General features: G+C 45.6%; 1 protein-coding gene across 1 annotated transcript in view; it reads right to left on the minus strand.

Moving 5' to 3' along the window:
* LOC147748137 (sphingosine 1-phosphate receptor 2-like) overlaps positions 1-20205 on the minus strand; it is a 229644-nt gene that overhangs the window by 78845 nt on the left and 130594 nt on the right. Inside the window, exon 2 of the mRNA XM_086958961.1 lies at positions 14371-14466. The gene's annotated coding sequence lies outside the window, so the exon portion shown is untranslated. The remainder of the gene's footprint in view (positions 1-14370; positions 14467-20205) is intronic.

A 20205-nucleotide genomic window follows, 5' to 3' on the forward strand; every position in this document is an offset into this window, starting at 1 on the left:
GGGAACACCCTCTGAAGGTATCGCTGGTACATTATGTGTGCCGGCACTATCAGTATTATAGAAGGGTACGCAAACGCTTCTGCGCCCTCTTCTATAATACCAAGGTGCCCCAGGGCGCGCAAAGATGGCGCAAACACCTGTTGCGCGCCTGGGGCACCTTCCGTAATACGGCCCATGAAGTGAGAGGACAGTCTTCCATTCACTAGTGTGCCTGGAATGGGAGAGGGGCTGAGTGAGCAACGGCACATGAAGGCAGTAGTCTGTACATAGAAGCCTGAATCTTGCAGAGGAACGTGCGTGTCTTTGAGTCATATGAATGCACATGCTACATTGAGTTGTTTACAGGCCTGTGTAAACTGTAAATCGTATAGATACAAGTTTTCCAAATATATGTTCCTTACTGTGAGTGGTACAGAGACATTTGCAATAGTGAGATGTGCAGAGGCCTGCTCGAGACTGTGAGTCGTACGGATGCACGTGGCCGTTTGGAGTTGCACAAAGGCATGAGCAACACTGATATAAATGCCGTGTTGCAGAGATGCATGTGCGAGACAACAGCTCGTGGGTATACAAGTGTGAGACCATGAAGCACGGACGCATCTGCTAGAACACGTGCTCTGAGTGAGAGGAATGGTTGTTATGCGCGGGACTTTCATTGATGCGATTTTTATCCGGTTTTGGAACTGCCATAAATCTCCATAGTTTTCAAAGGCGGCCTTTCCTTCTCCTGCCCTGACCCCTCCATCTTGACTCCCACGCATGGGGTCACTGAAACCTCTGGCCCAAGGCCTGACCGGGGACCACCGTGACACTCTGGCCCTGCAGCAATAGTGCTGTGATTGTCTCTGGGCAGCATCCATGAAAGACAGCATTATGGTAGGTCCTGGACTGTACCATTAAAGACCCCACTGTGGGCGGCTACTGCATGCGCTGGTGAAGACCCCATTATGGGCTCACATCGCCTGTCTAATTACAGCCACTTTGAAGTCTCCTTGGTAGACGGCATCGCATGTAGTATTGAAACATCCTTTGTTGCTGCGCATCGCTTGTATCGTTAACAAACCCACTTATGGTCAAAAGTCAGTGGCGCTGGATTCTGCTCCCGATTTCATCATTCCTGGCACAGCGCACTGCAACCACGACACTCTGCCTTGTTTAGCTCCACAAAGTCTCAATGGAATGGAAAAGGATCCTTTCTGCTCACCTCACTTAAGCAGAGCAGTTTGGGGAGGTCTGCTTGTGGCTTGCAAGGAAGAATCATCCAATCATCACCTAAGCCGTTCAGGTGTGGGGTACCACAGAGCTTGGCACTAAGCCCCCTGCTCTTTAATATCTATTTGGTACCACTCTTCCATCTGATTCACACCTGGGAGTTGAAGGCTGTTTCGTACGCAGATGATACATAGCTGATATTCCTCTTTAAGGATCAGTCAAGGGGTGCATTTGCTAGATTAACGGGCTGCCTGAAAGATATCACCAGCTGGATGAACGACAACAAGCTAAAGCTAAATGCAGACAAGACGAGATCATGTTCTTTGGTCAGCCATCTCCTCTGCCCGCGGGACTTTGGTGGCCAGCTGAGTTGGGAACTCCTCCCTGTCCATCTAAGGAAGCTAGAAATCTGGGCGTCAAGTGGAACTCAGCTCTATTTTTTGAAACCTACATACACCATGTCTCGTTGGTCTGCTTTGGCAAACTAAAAACTTAAAAGAAATTCCTGCACTTCTTGCCAGAGGACAGTAGTCCATGCGACGGTGACATCTCACCTAGATTATGCTAACAGTCTGTACCTGGAACTACCCAGGTATCTTATTCACAGACCTCAGATGATTCAGAACGCGGCAGCAAGACTTATTCACAGAGTGCCTTTCCGTCACCACATTTTCCCTCACATCAAGCTCTTTAACTGGCTCCCAGATGTGAAGCTCATTGAATTCAAGGCCTTGACCCTTGCTTTTCGGGCAATGCACAACATACGACCTAGATACCTCAGAAAGATGCTCCTCCTGTATCAATCGGTACGCACTCTTAGATCTAACTCCAAGCACCTACTGTGCGTTCCCCGGTTTTCCAAGGCCAGAAAGGGAGGAAGGGCCTTCTCGGTCAGGACAGCTATGTTATGCAATGCACTTCCTCTACATCTTCGCATACTGGACTCTGAATCCGACTTTCGCAGGCCCCTGAAGACGTGGCTCTTTGGCTAAGCCAGTCCCTTATCTGTTCACCTGAATACTGCGCAGCGCCGGGAAACGTCTCTTTGAGGTAGCTGTTTGCGCTATAGAATGAACACTATTATTATTATTACATGCGACACACCATGTGATGATGCATCATGACATGTTACACACACGCTGATGAATGATTCAGTGGAGACAAAGATCTCTGTTAGTCCACCCTCTCTCCATTCCAAAGGCCATTTTGTGTGCTGTCGTGTCACAAGTTGTATTCTATGCGGAACATGGAAACTCGTTCACCGTGTGTGTAAAACAAAATATATATTTTAGAAGGTTATAGCCCTCCTGAATTACTTCACTGTAATCATATGATTGCCAGGGGTTACAGAGGTAGTTAGTGTGTTTATGTAGCGTGTATGGTTGAATGCAGTATTCCTGCTATACCGTGACATAATTCATTTTATTTGCCAAGAGCTACAAGGTTAATGGTACAAGTGATATCCAAAACTCATATGTAGCCAGGGGTATTGTCAGTCATTACTTCTTCTGATATTTCAGAAGGCGTGGTACATAGGGATATGTAACTTATCGGTTATATGGTCAACCAAAAGGTGAAACCACAAACATTCATGTGGGATTCAATGTCTTTGTTTTATGCATGAATTTATATCTGGTCAAATATGAGCTATTACTGTGATAACCTCAACACTTAAGTTTTCCTGTGTAACTGATCCCAGGAGATATCATCATTGAAGCCCCCTATTTGTTTGCAATCAGTAAACTCAACACTGCCCAAAAAATCAAGATAGCTTCTCATGCCCTCCTTGTGTGGTTGACATTTTCCACTGCTATACTGCTCAATTTTGTTCTGTGTTTCCTTTCGCAAAATACTGCCTTGTGAGTTTTGTGTTGTTGTCTGGAATCTGAGAGTGCTTCTGTATTCACCTATTCTCACACGAACCTTTCTGGTCGTCATCCCTACGTACATAAGAGAGCAGGGACACTTCAGCATATAGATCACATTATGTGAGTTACAGTTTGTTAGCCCTTTCAGATGCCAGCAGGTCTGAAGCCCCAGATCCACCATCTTTCATTTCCTAGTTAGTCTGCACATGGAGAATGTCCCATGGGAGGTGCTAAGTTCCACAGTGTTAGTTATCTCCCCTTTTGTGTGTTTAAGGGCGAGTGTGTACTAGTATGTTCCGAAGGCTCCTACCTTTCCTAAAGGAGAACATAGGTCTTTCAATATTCAGATCCCTGAGTTAAAAATACTCCAGATTGTATTCACAAGTATCTTGAGTGTGTTGGAACTCGGACTGTAAGTAGTAACACAAATTGCTCTTGTCACGGCTGGTCTTTCATAGTCAGCTAAGTGAAGCTCTCTAAATGGTTGTTTGTTTTCTGTTTCCCTGCTTCTTGGATAGTCACTTGTGGTAATGCTTTTCATGGAGCTTAAGTCTTAGTCTGTCAGCATGTTTTTAGAGGTAGTACTGTCTGTACAGATGAATCTGAGTCACAGGAAGAGGCCCACTGGTAATACCTCTCTGAGTGAGCGCGGGTTTAAGCTTTCGAACCATAATAAACTGTTCTTATCAGTACCTTTGTAGTACACCTCTGTTTTTAATGTACCTTCTTCTCTATAGATTCTCAAGTCCAGGAAAGACATTACTTTCAAACTTATTGACATTGTAATTTTCAGGTATGAGTGAAATGCATTCAGCCAGTCTGCAAAAGATTTAGCCTTATCCTGTGTACCCCCCACACCAAGAGTATATCATCTACATATCATTCCCACAATAACGTGTGAAAATAAAACTGCAGTCTTTTGTACTAAGGGGGTCTGAATATTGAAAAACCTATGTTCTCCTTTAGGATAGGTAGGAGCCTTTAGTACATCCTAGTACACACTCACCATAAAAAATACACGAAAGGGGAGATAACTAGGCCTGCGCTGAATTATTAATTTTGCTGGGGTAATCATTGAGTGGTATGTCAGTGAAAAACTGAAACCACTCGACGAGGACATGACAAGAGCTCTCTTGATGTTTGGGCAGCATTGAGTTTACCAATTGCAAACAAACATTTGGGGCCTCAAGGATGATATCCCTTAGGATCAGTTAAACAGGAAAGTTTAAGTGTTGAGGTTATCATTCAGGACATTATTCACCGATCTCCCACCTCCCCTACCCAGCCAAAGTACTTGAGAAAGCCGCCAACGAACAGCTCGCCCCATACCTGGGGCAAAACCACCCACTTGGAATTCACATTCAGGATTCTGTGCCAACCACAGTACTGAGACTTTGCAGATCGCCACCACAGACATCGGAATCCTCCTTGACAGCAGAGAGACAGTGGCCCTGATCCTCCTCGACCGCTCTGCTCCATTTGACACCATCTCCCACCACATCCTCATCGACAGACTACATAACATCGGCTTACAGCAGAGTGCCCTCAAGTGGATTGTCTCTTTCCTCTCAGGATGCACACAGAGCATCAGACTGCCTTCCTTCACCTCTGCACCCAAGAGCATCATTTGTGGCGTACCCCAAGGGTCATCCCTCAGCGCCACCCAGTTCTACATGACCCCCCCTTGCAGACGTCGTCAAATCCCACTGACTCAACATTATCTCATACACAGACAACACTCAACTAATCCTCTTGCTCACGGAGGATCCCTTCAATGGCAAACCCAACTTCTGCAACGCCATGACCTATGTGGCAAAATGGATGAGAGACCGCTGCCTCAAACTCACGTACGACAAAACAGAAGCACTGATCTTCAGAAGGAATGTCTCCGTTTGGGAACCCAGGCTCAATGAAAAAGGTCTGTGAATCCGGGCATACAGTAAGGTGTTTTCAGAGATGGTCCAATGTGTGATCCGATGTTTGCGTGAAGGTTGGGCGCTGGGTCTAGCAGCAGAATCACAGCAAGTGGGCATGCTAGGTGGTCGGGGTCCCATGCCCAGTTGTCAGTGTATGACATTAGTGTAGGAGGATGCGGAATGAAGGTATTACTGTGTGCTAATGCTAACGAATCTGTTAAGGGTGGTTGAATGCCCCTGGGGACATAGATTCCAATCCAAACTCAGACACGCCACTACACTGTGTGTTACACAGCAAACAGCTTGACATTCCTGTGCCTCAGCTGCCCTTCCAAAAATCAGTTGAGTCTGGAGACGATTCACTTTACAGGGTGTACCATACAATAAATGTATTAATTGGTTCATGACCAATAGTAAGCAATGCGCAGATGACAGAGAAGAATTAAGTCGTGGACAAAGTGGATAATTGCTCTGGGCCCCCACCTTCCATGGCGCTGACTGGAAAAGTGATTTTTCGCTCTACCTCATGTCTGTGTATTTTTTATATCTTAATCTTTAACGTTTAATTCATAATTCTTAGGCAACATAGCGTGTGAATTAACAAAAATTGATAATAAATTTAAAAAATGTTCCAAACAGTGGCTTCAAAATATTACTTGTCCAGGGTCCCCAAAATCCTTAAAATGAGACTGCCAGCTGCTGCGCGACTGACAAGCTCACCTTGGCACTTTCTGGGCTCTGCCAGCTGTCTGTCAACACTATACGTAGATGGCCGCCTTCTATCTCCTCTGTCACCAATCCATGATCTCTCAACAGGTTTAGAAAGCCCCGCCTTTCCAACACTAGCAGAACCTTGAACCACCAGGTGTGTGAAGCTGCTGCCCTCAATGAGATGTTGACAGAAGTTCGTTTTAAGTAGCTTCCTACCACCTGTGTCTAACGGGGATACTTCAGAAGGACAAGAAAATGGACATTAAAAATAAAAGCTAAAAATTAAGGAATCACAAATTCTGTCTGCAGAGAGAAAGAATTACAAATATAAAAAGGAAGATTAAAAATGTTAATTGCATAAAGACTGCAAAAAAAATGACTGCTTAAAAATTCCGAAATCACATCCAACCTGTAGTTGGATTGGGATATTACTATTCTTACTCACGTCATGGCATATCTAGGGACAAGTGCTTGACGGCGAAATTAGATGCAGGTGACAAATTCTGTATGTTGATATTTGAGTATGTCCTTTATCACTTTCGACGCTATTGACGGAACCGTTCCGTCACGCCCCTCGGGTGGGCTGTGCTCATGACGGAACGGTTCCGCCACGGCCCGCTCGCCGCGCCTGCGCAGCGCTGATTTCGCGCCTGCGCGGCGCGTTTCATTAAGCGGGCGGGGCCGTGACGGAACCGTTCCGTCACAAGCACAGCTCACCCGCAAGCCGTGACGGAACGGTTCTGTCACCCGCGCAGGTGAGCCGCTCGCCCCCCCCCCCGCGACCGTTAGCGCTGCGGCGGAATAGCCGCCGCAGCAAAGGTGTTATGCAGTCTACAGTCTGTGTCTTTAAGTCAAACAGATTTCTGTATTCTCTATTGTGCCTCTAAAAGTAAGTGGTGTCGGAGACTAAGGCACAATTACAGTTTGCATGGCTAACATGCGAGTAACTATAACTGCACTTTAACTGTGGTGTTATACTCAAAGCTAAGCATTCCACTGTATGTGTGTGTATTTATACATACATAACAATTGTATATATATAACTACACAGTGGCAACTGCCAATGCGCAATATGTTTATATATATATATATATATATATATATATATATATATATATATATATATATATATATATATATATATATATATATATATATATATATATATATATATATATATATATAGAGAGAGAGAGAGAGAGAGAGAGAGAGAGAGCACTCTACTTCCACTGCCACTGCCCCTTCGGTTCGGAAGAATGGAGCACGGACAACAAATAAGGTGCATGAAATCAGTTTATTCACCCATCGGAATGACTGCCATTACGCGTTTCGGCTCCAGAGAGCCTTGATCACATGACGCGTTTGGAAGTCAGGTGATATTATTTATACAGTTTTTTCTTTTCTTTTTTCTATTTGTGTTAAAGTGACAGTGCAATAAGTATTAAACCAGTCTCAACTGTGCTTTTACACATAGCATGACCTGGACGCTTCAAACTGGTTACTGTACATTACAATTCATATAACATTGTAAACATATCAAAATCGCAACCAACAGAGTATTCGCGTTTTATATATATATATATATAACATATTGCGCATTGGCAGTTGCCACTGTATAGTTATAAGTAAGTCACAGTTTCCATAGGAATAACGTTTTTTGTTGCGCTAATAACTTTGGCGCCATTGAGTTCAACAACCTCAGCTCCTTCCAGGAAGGATTCAGGGTGATGTGTTAAGTGGTGGCTGAGAGAAAAAGGTAGGGCTCCAGAATGCTTCTTACCCATGCAATTACTATGTGGTTTTTAAACAGGGATACAGAGAAAAGAATTATACCAAATATGTCAGAATGCTAGATCTTCTCTCAGAAAGCGTGCTTTTTGAGATTTGGTGTAGATCAGTTCAGCCGTTTTTGAGTAATTAAGGGGCAAAAAATAGCAATATCTTGTGATGCAGGCCTTCTGCTGGTGTCCTGAGAGGAAAAAAAGCATTTTGATCTGCCGGTCCCACAGCAATCGAGCGATGTGATTGGGTAGCCAGAACATGAGAAGAAATGTTGCAGCAGCCATTGCAGGACTTGGAGTCTCAGAGTCCTATAAAATAAAATAAAAAAAACACAGAAGAGGACTGGGTAGGGATCCCTAAACCCTAGCCCTTGTGGGGCGTTCTAGAGGATCTCCAAAGGCCCAAATAGTTTTTTTTTTAATTAGGCTTGCCTTGCGGCTCCTGCGGATGTCAACATGACCCACGTGCAGTATTGTGGGCGATAGAGCTAACAACTGTGCTCCCGTAAGAGTCCCCCAGAACATGAAAAAAAACTATTGAAGTATGTAGGGTGGGAGGTCTTAGCCCTGTTGGCATCTCATGGGGGGTTGGCTGCCTGCGGGGCTTGGGTACAGGACCTGCCCTGCAACCAACAACACACCATGCACAGCAAAAGGCTGTCTGCAGGGGGGAGTCAGCCACACGCAGGGGGTTGTGTGTAGGACCTGGCTAAGATATTACTTAAAAAACACAAAAATTCACTGAAACAAAGTTTACAGTGGAGGTATATGTAAGTAAGGTAGTAAGATTTTAACTTACATTAAAAAAAAAACTTAGAAATTCACAGAAAAAATCAAGGTTAAAGTGAAGTTATGTGTAGCTGTTGTAATAATAGAACATTTACCGTTTTACAACCAAATAAACAAAGAAATTCACCAACTGCAACTTGCAACATCATCAGTGATGTAATATGTGAGGGCAATGAAGTTGTAATTCAGTCAAGTGCATATAACTGGTGAATTTCAGTGTTTTTTTAATTATAAACTGTAGTTTTTAGGTCTCGGCTAGCGTAGGCTGCGCACATGCGCAAATTGCTCGCTGGCGAGACTTAATGGGGTAGAGTGAACATCACTAGCGAGTTTAATCCCCGCCCTTCCTCTCCATTGGCTGGCCTCCTAAACGGTGGCCAGCCATTGGAAAAGAGGTCCTAGTGACGTTCTTCTTTCGATCTAAGCCCCGTCCTTTTCAGATTGGGGGGCGTGTTTTTGACTTTCTTTCTTACATTCTTTGATGTAATAAACAACAGTAAAAAACACGCCCCCCAGTCTGAAAAGGACGGGGCTTGCTGCCTCTCGAGGACACGAAAACAACAGTCAAAAACACGCCCCCCAGTCTGAAAAGGACGGGGCTTGCTGCCTCTCGAGGACACAAACTTTGTGTTGACAACGCCTATATACAACGAGTAAAGAGGAACCTACAGAACGATTTAAGATTTCAAACATATTTTTGTGGACCCACAGTACTTGCATGTGAGAGAACTTAGCTCTGATATAATACATTTACCTACTCTAAAAATATGTAATTCTATGTTGTACTGGGAACATAGACTATTCTGACAGGAGCCTAATGGGCGGGACTCTGTGGTTCACGTGCAAGAGAGCATCACATCTCGGCCTCCAACTGTCACGTGCACCGGTTTGGTAGTACCCATTGGCCAACTGCCAACCTCTGAACCCGCCTGTTTTGCGCTTCAAGCAGTCTGACTGTGGCACACATTTCTCTCGTCAAAGATTAAGACCATCTGATTGCAAGTGTGCTTGCAGCTGTCTGCGAAAGCTGTGCCTGATAAACCCTTACTCTTGTGTGAGTTGCGCTTGTGTGCAGACTCTGTCCTTTCTGCCGCACAATACCGATCTTTATGGACTGCTGCGAGTCGGTAGCGTTTCAAAATGGCGGAGAGCTCTTTGTATTAACGCATTTGTGTATCTGACGGGCTCTTAATTTCGCAAAAAAGAAATGCTTTGTGTTGTATTATCGCTATGCCTATTTACTTAACTAGCGTATTGTGCGGTTGATGTGCGGCTAGAGGGAGGTGTAGAGTTGAGGTGCTACCTGGATTAGAGTATATTCTAACTGCAATCAACATTCTCCGTAAAGTTCACATATAGACATTTAACTGGGCGATCGTGAACATTGTCTTACTAAACGCAACATAAATAGCGCTAAAAGCTTAATTTAAAAACAAAAGTACTATCGGACGGTATAGGGTTGACTTGGCACCAAAACTCAGACGATCAGAAATAAAGTAACTTTAAAAGGTTCACGGTCCCTAATTATTATGTAATGAATAGTTAGTGTGTGCTTTCTAAAGTGCACCTTGTCTAATTTGCAGCGTGTATAACTATTGTTTTGGAACATTTATATAGTGCGTGCCGTTGAAATGTTTGCATGGGGAGCATGCAACATCTTATAGGCTGTGTAGTTCGGTGTTGTTTTAGGAATGCTTGCCGGTTTACGCATTGCTATTAAGTTATTCTTTCTATTTACTGTCCACTTACTTTCTATTTAAAGTCATAAATCCCAAAATTCAACCACAGAGTCTGTTGTGGGCTGAGAAAACCACTTGATTTTAGCCCTTTTGGAAAAATTATCCGGACAATAGCATGTGTTGGTTGCCAAGATCGCATGGGGTCCACGTCAATTCAAAGCGTGTGTCCAAACCGGACGTCAGGCACCTCCTGCTCGTGTCGTGGGCGGGGCCTGAAATCCGTCTAGAAGTGCAGGAGACTGCAGCTGGGAGCCTCGTTGGCTCCACACTAAGTCCCGGTCCTGAGATGGACCGAGTGAAACGGGGCCCTGGCGAGGGGGGGCTCCCATGAGTAGGGAGAGCCCCGCAAGTGCAGCAGCCTGTGGAGAGGTAATGCGGAGGGGGCACGAGGCACATTGTCGGTGCCTGCCCCCGCCGCATGTAAGCCCCGTGTGCAGCCGCCCAAGAGCCCAGACAGCGATTGAACCCCCACCGGAGGAGCAGCCTAAGGAGAGCCGGTGAGTGGGGCTCAACATAGTCCGTGTTGGGGAGGAAGAGTCAGAGTGGCCCCGTCTGGCAGCGGGCCGCTCCACCGATGTTGGGCAGTTCCTGGAGTGCTCCACAGTCCTGTGGGGCCGGTTCTGTTCTTGTGTTGTGTGTGGCTCTGTGTGTGTGTGTGTGTGTGTGTGTGTGGCTCTGTCTGTGTGGCTCTGTGTGTATTTGTGGCTCTGTGTGTGTGTGTGTGTGGCTCTGTGTGTGTGGCTGTGTGTGTGTGTATGTGGGACTGTGTGTGTGTGTGTGTGTGTGGCTGTGTGTGTGTGGCTCTGTGTGTGTGTGTGTGGGTGCAAATGCAATAGGTCTCGCATTTGAGAAAGATTAAGCTATTGGCATTGTAAATGACAATGCCATTTATTTATCTGTTTTCAAAACCAACACATAAATAAAAATGTTGTCATTTACAATGCCAATAGCTCTAACTTTTACAAAGGCGAGACCGTTGCATTGTAAATGCTTGTTTTTATTATTACCCGGCCTACATATAGCTCCTCTTCTATCTTTGTTTGCTTAGAGAATACACATATACATATAAATATATGCCTGTGTGCATGTGTTTATGTACATACATATATAAATATATATTTTTTAATATATTTGTATAAATACATATAAATATGTCTATGTAGCTGTAATTATGTATGTATTTCTGTATGTGTTGTGTGTATTCATTTGTATATGTTTCTCCCACCTCAGAGAGGTAACCCACTCTCGCTGTCTCAAGAATACTATATCACTCCCAAACAGAAGATTGGTCTTGGGTTTTATGAGGTTGACACTGCTATGGAGCTCTACCATGAATGGAGGTGATGTTACACGCGTCTGCGACAGGCAGCATGTGTAAAAGAGAGTCCAATGCCATGATGTTACCTGTTTATGAGTGGGAAGTTTTACATTGTCTCATGATCGACAACATCTCCATCCACTACTGACAAATGCTGACAATTAGTTGCATGCCTCCTGGAGGCTGTTAGACCTGGCATTATTGGTGTGAGTCTCCCTTCCATTTTGACAGATTGCCTACTCTGTTTTGATATGTTTTGCTGGTTTTATGCTTTGGACACTGTGCCACTGCTAATCAGTGCCACAGTGAAAGTGCTCCATATGTTAAATTAATGTAGTAATTGGTGATTCCATAATTGGGGTATTTGATTTATCTGTCAGCCCCTAGTACAGTGCACCATGTGTGCCCAGGGCTTGTAAATAAAATGCTGCTGGTGGGCTTGCAGCACTGGTTGTGCCATCCACAGAAGCAGCTTGTAAAGTGTGTCTCAGGCCTGCCATTGCAAGGCCTGTGTGCAGTCCAGCACTGCCATGTCGGCTTGGCAAGTGCACCCACTTGCCAGTCCCTAAACCTTCTCTTTGTTTCATATTAGACAACCCTATGGTAGGCCCATGGGCAGGGTGCATTGTACGTATAAGGTAGGACATGCTCTGATGTGTGTAGCATGTTCTAATAGTGAATTACATCCATTTTCGTTTTTCACTATTGAAGGCTACCTGTTCTCCATAGGCTAGTATGGACAGATAGATTACATTCTTATAATCCTAACGGACTCAGGGAACATGGTAGAAATTCAAATTGAATATGCATGAACTCAGAATTATAAAATACATCTTTTAGTAAAGTTGGTTTTAATATTCTGTTTTTGAAAATACCACATTTAGAAAGTAGATATTTTCTTGCCTAACTTTCCAGGCCTGCCTCTGCTAGGTTGTGTATTCCTTGTCTGGGTTTGTGAGTGACAGGGCTGGGAGATTCCAGGAGACAGGCTGGGGCAGCCCAGTGGTGAATAGAGAGGTCTGCATCTAGACGGGAGGGGGGAGTTGCACCTGGGACCTGAATAGGGCTGGGCCTTCCCTCTACAATGCTGGCTCCACCTCCTGTGGCTTGTCTGATGTCTCTGCCCTGCACTGTGAAAGGAGAGAAGGAATTATGTCAACAAAGTGCTCCAGAGCTGAAATCTTCCCTCCCTCGTGCTGGCTCCACCTCATGTGGGGAGGCTGATGTCTCTGCCCTGCACAGTGAAAGGAAAAAGAGAGTCATGTAAACAAAGTGCTCAGGAACTGGTTTGGACTAGGCAGAGGCCTCTCTGCCTTCAGAGAACAAAGGATTTTGGGGTATAAATATTGGGACCCTGATCCCAAGAAATTAGATCACTTCTGGAACAAGAAACCTTTTGCCAAGGAGAAGAACCAAGGAAGCTGCAGGGGTTGTACTGCCCCTCTGCCAGTGTGCTGTTCGCTAGGTTGGCCTGCAGGGGTTGCTTCATTGCCAAGGGAAAGGAGAAGGACTTTTTAAGGACTTTCATCATTTACAGAATATTCTCCAAGGGCTTGCACTGTGCGTGAACTGTGCTTGCCTACTGCTGAAGTCTAAGGGACAAAAGACTTCACCTCCAGCTCCCCTCTGAATTTCCTCGCTGGGAATTCTCAACTCCAGACATCTGAGTGTCGCTGGGACCTGGAAGCGTGACGCATCGAGAAGAAGCGTCTCGCCACCGCAGCTGAAATCGTCGCATCGCTGGAGAAGCAAGCCTTCGCCGCATCTCCCTGGAAGCGTGTGTTCATCGAAGCTGCCTGCTGTCGCATCACTGGAGAAGCGTGACGCCATCGAGAGTCGCCATCGCGTTACCAGAGAAGCGTGTCAGGGCGTCTACGCATCGTCATCGCTGCATCAAGGGCGCCATCTTCTTGCATTGCAACTGGATCATCGCATTGCATCAATGTGCCATCTTGCACACCGCAACGCGCCCGCAGGCCGAGAATCTACGCATCACCTCCACACCAGTAAGAATCACGACGCATCCCCTACTGTGCGCAAGCATTGAGGCATGACGCATCATCTCCCCCGGATCACGGAACCAACGCATCTCCCCTTTTGCGAACCTTTTGTTTACTTTGCGTTACACATCCAGATACTGTGTTGAGAACTTTTTTCGCATTTATCATCAACTTGAACTAAGCAACTTTAATCATCTTTAAGTAATCTTAAGTGTAGTATTGGGGTTTTTTGTCGTTTGTGGTCTTGTGTTAAGTCTATATAAAGAATACTTATTTTTATAAAAACCTGTGTTGTGTCCATCTGTAGTGTTTTCACTGTATTACTGTGTATATTCAAAAATGCTTAACACACTGCCTCTGAGATAAGCCTGTCTGCTCGTGCCAAGCTACCAAGGGGGTGAGCAGGGGTTATTAAGGAGTGTAATTCCCTTATCCTGACTTAGAAGTAAGGGTCCCTATTTGGACAAAGGTGAATACCAATGCCAACTAGAGACCCCCAGATCTAACAGAGGCTAAAACAATTAAAGACGGCCTGGTTTCCTGTGGGGATTACATGAATCATGGGTGGGGTTCCCTATCTGTATGTGTGCCAGCAAGTGGTCAACAACTCACCTCTAACTCAAAGTACATGTCCAGGTTTGTTGTGAGTTCCTTAGGGCACATAGGGTAGGATTGCTCATCATTTGGTCTATTTAACAAATATGTCCTGGGCTCAACTTACCACACTTTTAACATTGTCACAATGTGATGAGAAAGGTTCCTTGGCATCCTAATGCTAAAACCCAAACATGCCATGGTGTTTTAAGGAGTTCACGAGATATGGTGCAGCGACTCGTGTGTGGGTCTGTGGACTAGCGCTGGGCATCTTCTTCAAGACTAAGATGCCACCATGTCCTAGTTTGTTTTTTTAGTTCACAGGACCCCCAAAGTAGGTCTATCTGGATTTGTGTCTGCGATGTGATTGCAATCTCTACTTAGACGAAAACCCCGAACATCTCTTTCCCTCAGGAGGTCAAAGCAAACTGTGTGGGCCTACCTGTCTGTGGGTCCATCGACAAGTGGTATGCATCCCTCTTCAAGATGAAAGTTCCAGCAACATGTCCAATCACAGCCAGGCCTCCTTCCGACAGATCTGCGAGTAAACAGACAGACTCTGTTAACATCACTAGTTGGTGACAGTTCAGATGACTTCACACAGATAGTTTGCTTTAATAACACCTCTTTCGTATCTGTGTACGACACTTTGCTTCACTGCAGCCCCAGTGGCCTGTCTAGCACCCAACACCAGGACACAGTGAGGCATCTACCATCCTATGGAAGGTCAGACTCACTGCCTTACCTGACACCAGCAAAAAAGGCATCACACTAAGCTGGTATAAGCCCACCCTCTACTTACAAACAGGGACAACAGTATAAATACACCCCTTTTTTTGCATGATTTAAAGTGAATTTTCTTGAAACGACAAACCCCTCATTGTTCCCTTCAGATGTTTTTGTATCACGCTTAGTTTCTGGTTTTAAATAGTGGAGGGCAGGCCAAAGGGAGGACGGGTCCATGGGTATGGCTTTGCCTTAAAATCCACAGCACGAGCCAGCCCATAAAAAGATTCAGCATGTAAAAGATGCAGCAGGCGTTATGTAAAATATGATAAAGACCTATTTAAATGTAATTTCTTTAACAACTATATTTCACTTTTGTACACTGGATTGTATCACTCGATTAAAATTTCTAGAAACATGAACATTTCCCCACACCAATGTCACGACAACACCGCCATGAGTGAATACCAAGCTGCCTAATCTTATTTCCACCTCATGCCCCTTTAACCAGAGGCGCAGTTTATATAAATATTTTTTTTTCCAATTTTCAAGTTGAAACCTTTGAAACCATTGAGTGAAATGAGAACTGCAAGTAAAACCGACATGGCAGACCCAAATCAGGGCGCCCAGACCCAACTACCAAACCAAGAATGCATTTCAGGGTTGTCACATCTTCTGAGGAAACAACCCTGGCCATCCCGCCTGGGATGTCTGCCTGGGAATTCGTGTTTACAGTCATGTACAACAAAACGGCCTGGATTCTATGTCCTGTGGTCACTTATTTTAAATGTATTTTCAATGCGCGCACTCGTTTTCGTCTCTGATACTAGAAACCTATACGGTAGAGTGATCAAACCAGTGCATGTGGGCAGGGCTCCATGTTTCTAGTCCATGACTCTATCAAATCATTTTACCAGGAGACCGACAGCCCCATGTGAGAAGCTCAAGTCGCAAATGGAGGGGGGCATGCAGGCAAATTATTAGGACGAGCGGAGAAAGAGCTGAGCCATTTGCCTGGCTTAGCTCTAAGAGTCCGTGCACAAGCAGAGCCATGAAAACTTTTGTCATGTATATGGTGCAACAAACATAATGTAAAGAAAATGATACAATCTCTTCAGAATTCAAAAATGTGCATTACTTTAACATGCAGAAGTGTTTCACCTCAGTACATCAGATTGTATCACTGTGTAGAAACAAATGTATTAAAAGTTATAGGGGCATATTATCAAGCCTGTGCGCTAAAATTATCGCCGCTTTATCGGCCGAAAACGGCCGATAAAGCGGCGATAATGGGCTTGATAATATGCTCTATGGAATTCCAATCGAAGCACATGTTAGATGTGAAGACATCTAACATGGGCTTCGATTGGAATTCCACAGAGCATATTATCAAGCCCATTATCGCCGCTTTATCGGCCGTTTTCGGCCGATAAAGCGGCGATAATTTTAGCGCACAGGCTTGATAATAAGCCCCATAGTTTTTAGAAAAATTCATTCGACAAAGCCATTAGTAAACTAAGAGACAAGTTAGCTGTCATGTAAACCCTAAACCTAGCCTGGATTCTTATAATTAATGGATCAACATCACAGTCTATTAAATCAAATATAAGAGGTGGTTATGCAGCACACATCCTGAACTCACGTATTTACAAGTGCGCTCATATGTGATAATAAAAAAAGGAGGATCTGTGTAATAAAATATGTGCCTAGGATCACACAATTTGGATAAACAGGGAAGCCGGTATTAATTCCAGGTTATGTGGTTCGACATTTTGAAATTCAGCCACCAGAGAGGAATCTTTGTGTCTCTCTCTCTCTCCTCTGTTTAACCGCAGCAACTATTCTGCCCCGGTGCAGCGGTTTAGCGGAGTGGGCGGGCCCGCGTCGACCAACGGACGTGCGCAGCACTACGGAGGTAGTGCTTGCGACGGCCGTTGGCCGACAAACGCAGTGAAGGGGTTACATCAGAGGTCACTGTTTTGTACTCAGAGATAGCAGACCTGATGTAGGGCCCCCAGACCCAACTACAAATCCAAGGATGCATTTATTTTGGGGGTGTCACACCTCATATACCCCCATCGAAGCCACACCCCTACCTTTAATCCACCACCATACACTCTCTGCCTCTTTATCTCACTCTTGCACATTCATTTTATTCCCTGTTCTCTCTATTTCTCACTGCTGATTTTGTCTTTCTCCTCCCCCTTCATCCCTGTCTGTATATTTTTCCTTTTTTGCTCTGTGTTGAATTCTAAGGTAAAATAAGTGCTGGTTCCCAAAAATCTATGCCAGTGGGCCCCCATGCAGGCACCAGCTCAAATTAAGCACTGGATTTGTCATGTGTACTGTTAAATGACATGTAGATTTATTAAATGACAAGCAACCTCCCTGTCTATTAAACCGCTTACGAGTGAGATTTTGCACTGCATACATCCTGAACTGAATAACTTTAAGGTGGCCAAAGATCTAACAATCAAAATGAAGCAAAGTGAAGTAAAGTGATTTTTCGTAAGATCATACACTTTAGCAAGAGAGAAACTGGGCTCTGAACCTAGTTTTCCTGACTATAAACTGTGCAATGCATCCACTTGATAACAATTTGATTCTTTCTCTCTTTTACCACCAAAGGACACTGCTGTGCGTTCAATTATTTCATGAATTAAATTAGCACACTATGATCAACAGATACAGGCTTAACATTTCAATTCGACCCATATAAGTAGAAAATGCCTTTCTTGAACAAAATACAAAGCTAAGTTAAGGTAACGCAGAAGGTTACTTTATGTTAATATCAATGCCTTCCCCTAGCTTAACACAGTAAAAAGAGAGCCAGTCTGGACCTCAATGACGATAATTACATTGATCAGTAAAACAAAGAGTACACTCTGGCGTCCGGCTGGGATTGCTGTCCAATTACAGGCCTTTAATGAGATACATGCGAATTGCAGCTCAGCTTGGCTGTGGATAGATACCCAAGGCAGTAAAGCACATTTATAAGATTTTGTTCCATCCACTCTCTTGAATGCATCTAAGGGTTTTTGTGTTCTCAAACTGCACGAGGGAACTGGAAGGAAAAAGCCAGTGCCCGGGATGCATGGCTCGGCTCTATTTTAGCTTGCCAGTCCTGACAGGACAAGAGCTGAGCCAGGCATTCAGCCCCAGGCATTCAGCCCCAGCCTGGCTCGAGCCTTGCTTGGCTGGTCCACATCTAGTTTTAAACCCTCTCTAAGTGGGTGGTCTTTAAATTGCTATTCCTCAAAATGGCCACAAGGGGACAGTGCCTTTTCACGTTATTTCCACTTCATTTCAGTCATCAGGGCCAGCACACATAGAAAGGGGGCCCACATCACATTGGGTCATCGTGTTCTTTCATTCTGCTCATGTGGATATTCCTGGCCTTTTCCATGAATCACTCAACACAGACTTCACCAGGAAAGAAATTCCGTGTGTTTCTTTGATGCTTGTGCTATAAAGAGCTTCAACCTTCATTTTTTATATTCTAACATCATTTTTATTAGAATTTAAACACAACGAATATAGATGCAAGCATGTGTTTGGCAAGCAACATGCTTACAATATGTTAAATGTAAAGGATACATCTATTTTCTGTAAATTGTAGTTTCAAAAAGGAAGAGAAATATTCAAACAAATAATAAGGAAACAAAACAAAATGTGCCTGTTATGAGTGTATGTGAGAGTTAATTTGACTGCCTGGTCACTTCCATCTTGCAGCCACAAAAGATGCGAGGCAGCTCCCTCCTAGCTACAAAATGACGGTAGTCGCTCCCTAAAACAAGAAATATCCACGGTTACCTGGGTTGCAGGTAGTAAGTCAAGAACTCACACTTTCTTAACTAAAGAAGAAGATTTCCACCGACCACTGAACAAACTCATTCTCTCTCGAAAACTATGGGCACCAGATGATCCGGAAGGAGTCCAACACAAGCAGTACAGCCACCACACACTCAAGGACAGAAGGTACGACCTCATGGGCGCCTTCTATCTCTCACTCTGCCTCATTCCTCTCCAAGAGAAAGTGCAGGGCCAAGATTTTAGCTGCATGAGAAGTGAATTTCACTACTCGCCATAAACAACACCAAAACACTTTCCACTTTTGCAAACCCCCATAACTAAGGCTTCAAGTGGGATGAAAAACTGGGGGGTCTCTCAAAGAGGCGTGGCCGATGTAATTAAGGACGTGGCTTAAAAACAGTTAAACTGAAAATCTGTGCTTAGCATAGTGTGCCACCTGACTGGTATTTTGCTGTGTTGGACAGGCCTCATGACCGGCTTGTCCCCTCCCCGCATGGCGGGTCACGGACCCCTGCTCCTCCTGTTCCCCGGACAGAAACAACCCCTGCAACCCGCCGGGGCAACCCCCGGACCTTCCCCGAGGGAACCATGGCTCCTGAACACCACAGTCTCGGCTGGCCCGGGTCCATTCCCGAACCACTGTCTCCGGCCCAGCCGCCATCTTTGGACACTACATGACCAGGCCTCGTGGCCTCGGGTCGACCTCGGCCTCGGGCCCAGCCAGGCCCCGACATCGAGGCACCACCATCCACCCAGGGGGTGAAGAGACCACTTGGCAGGTCAATGGGAGAAGGAGTGGCGATGGCTCCCCTCCGCCAGGTTTCGATCGCCCCCAGCCTCCCTGGGCGCTGGCTCCACCCCCCTGCTGGGTGTCTGGACTCCCTCATCCCGGACCTCCCGACCACCAAGTGCGAGGGTCCGGACATCAAAGGGCGCCAGACCTATAACTGGGGCAGCTCCAGAGCAGGAAGGCAGTTGTATCCTGGAGTCGAGAGACACCGAGACGAACTCATCCTTGGAGGCCTGCTGGCGCTGCCGCGGCTCCTCTTCGTGAACCACCTTTGAAGGCCTGCTGGCGCTGCCGCGGCTCATCCTCGTCGTGAACCACCTTCAAGGCCTGCTGGCGCTGCCGCGGCCCTCCTCATCGTGAACCACCTTCAAGGCCTGCTGGCGCTGCCGCGGCCCTCCTCGTCGTGAACCACCTTCAAGGCCTGCTGGCGCTGCCGCGGCCCTCCTCGTCGTGAACCATCTGCAAGGCCTGCTGGCGCTGCCGCGGCCCATCCTCTCGTGAAACATCTTGAAGGCCTGCTGGCGCTGCCGCGGCCCCTCCTTGCGAACCCTTCAGCTCGAGGATTGTGAGCTCCACCCCTGCGACTCCCGTACCGAGCCGGTACTCAGACTGTCCCGCTACCCCTTTCCCCAAAGAGACTAGAATTGACGGGATCCTCGAATCCTGGTCCCCACTGTATCGTAAAGTTAACCTGCTTCAGAATACCGATAAAAGTCTACGTAATCTATCTTGGTGTGGTGTCCGTCTGTGGGGGGGAAGTTACTTGTCTGTACGATTACCGGAAAGGGCCCTCGCCAGGAGGCCTCTCCCCCTTTACTCGGCCGACCCTCCGGGTCCCCGTCTAACATGCTGCATCTGTCTTTGCATCCAGATATAAGATACAAGTAGCATACACCTACAACAAGCAAGGGCTATTGGATTTGTCAATGGCTGTTAGTTGAATAAGAT

Source organism: Lissotriton vulgaris, chromosome 1_1 (genome assembly GCF_964263255.1).
Source record: "Lissotriton vulgaris chromosome 1_1, aLisVul1.2, whole genome shotgun sequence".
NCBI classification, from domain to species: domain Eukaryota; kingdom Metazoa; phylum Chordata; class Amphibia; order Caudata; family Salamandridae; genus Lissotriton; species Lissotriton vulgaris.